The 2,093-nt window shown below is 39.7% G+C and overlaps 1 non-coding gene across 1 annotated transcript; it reads left to right on the top strand.

Annotated features, from left to right (window-relative positions):
- The first annotated feature begins 1,723 nt into the window (after nt 1-1,723).
- On the top strand, nt 1,724-1,852 carry LOC115032248 (small nucleolar RNA SNORA17). Its single transcript, XR_003837898.1, has one exon. It is a non-coding gene; the product is annotated as a small nucleolar RNA SNORA17 (small nucleolar RNA).
- Nucleotides 1,853-2,093: the final 241 nt, after the last annotated feature.

The following is a 2,093-nucleotide window of genomic DNA, read 5'->3' as shown; positions in this document are numbered from 1 at the left end:
GCTGTTTTGATGTATGCAACAAGGACTAAAGAAGCTAGCTAAGAATGAATAGAAAGACAAACTGACAGGCTTATATACTGTAACTATTATATAAATTGATAGGATGGTGAGAGCCAAGTTTCACATCAGTGAGAGATAAATTTAAATATGAGAAAAGGCTAGAATGAGCCTAGTGGTGATGGATTAGGTTTGAAGGTGTCAGTGAAATTTCATGCTTAGTTGAATGCAGATGCATTGAGTAAAAAATGTATAGCTAGCTATTTAGAAACATGTTAACATAAGTATACTAATAGTATGTATATAATATATATATATGTATATATATATATATATATATATATATATATATATACACACACACACACACACTAATAGTAGCAAGTACATCCTAGCAGAGGCTCTCAAATGTGTAATCTTATTATCAACTGAAAGAACCAGAGAAACAATGGGATCTAGAAGTGGGCTCAGTAAAAGTGTAGGGAAGGTATCTTGCATTGCTGGAAAGTAGGAAGGTATTTACCATGCATCTTAGTCAGGGTTTCTATTGCTCCAATGAAACATCATGACCATGGAGCAAGCTGGAGATGAAAGCATTTATTCAGCTTATATATCCACATTGCTGTTCATCACGAAAGGAAGGCAGGACTGGAACTCACACAGGATAGGAACCTGGAGGTAGGAGCTGATGCAGAGGCCATGGAGGCTGCTGCTTACAGGATTTCTTCACCTTGCTTTCTTATAGAACCCAGGACCACAAGCCCAGGAACGACTCCACTCATAGTGGACTGCCTCTGCCCCCCCCCCCCGTTGCTAATTGAGAAAATGCCTTACAGCTCAATCTCATGGGGCATTTCATCAAGGGAGAGGCTTCTTTCTCTCTGATAACTCCAGCTTTTGCCAAGTTCACACACAAAACCAGCCAGTACACAGTGTTGATAAAGAACAGCAGTGGGTCATAGAAGATATCTAAACATTTGTCCTACAGCCAAAGAGAATATAATTTTATCAATAAAATAACTGAGATAGTCCTGGGTTATAGAACAGAGCATAGAATAAGTATGTACATTAGTGCATAGTGATCTAAATTATTCAAATAATAAACAGGAGAGAAGATAAATCTTTATGATAAGAACTTGAAAAAGTCACATAGGTACCCTGCCAAAAAGAAAATTGTGCATAACTCATCCCTTTCTATATCTGGGTCGAGTAGATTACTTCATTCCAAGTACAGTATGGGAAGGAGTGCAGCTAGACAAAAACAACATCAGTCAGTAGTCAAAAGCCATGTAATAGGTGTACATGAGAGGATAAAAATGTATATAAAAATGTAAATTATTCTCTCCCACCACTGTTCATGGGAGCATTACTTTTTAAATGCCATTTTAGGTTTGCAATGCAAAATTCTTTGTTTCAAAATAATCAAGATTGTCAAAACCAGAATAAAAATCAGAATAAAAATCTGAGAGATGGGAATGGCTTCTTTGGTCAAACACTTGTTATGGAAACATGAAGACCTGAGTTTGTTTTCCAGGTCCCATATTAACAAGCTGCTACAGCACTATGTGTCTACAATCTCTATGCTGGGAAGACAGAGACAGGGGGATTCTATCAGGACATTCTCACCATCTTCCTAATAATCTACCTACCCAATATATCCTAATAAACTAATCTATCAGCTTTGAGGTTCAAGTGAAAAACCCTGGAGCAAAACAAACAAAGTAAAGTAGACCCTAGAGGCATTACAGGTATGGTTACTGGGTTACTGTGTCACATGTTTGTCAATAGGTGCCATAGAGGAGACTATGCACAGTGTTCTGACTTATGAACATCTGATGGCTAATAGCCTACCATTCCCTAACAAAAGCAAGCTGCTGCCAGGTGTCCCTGTCAGGGAGCTAATCTGAGACAACCACCAAGCCAGGATGGGCTCCCAAGGCAGGGTTGGGGGCAAAGAGTAGTGGGACCAGAGGCCATAGACAGGAGTGAGCCCCCAGAACATAACCTATCATGTGACCACTCAGGTGGGCAGGACAAAGAGACAGCTAGGAGCCTCCAGACATACAACCCACCATGTGGCCACCAGATCGGTGCCA

Source organism: Mus caroli, unplaced genomic scaffold (assembly GCF_978045245.1).
Source record: "Mus caroli unplaced genomic scaffold, Mus_caroli_1 scaffold_9, whole genome shotgun sequence".
In the NCBI taxonomy this organism is placed as follows: Eukaryota; Metazoa; Chordata; class Mammalia; order Rodentia; family Muridae; genus Mus; species Mus caroli.
Note: the sequence above shows the minus strand (reverse complement) of the source record. Positions and strands in the feature narration are given on the sequence as shown.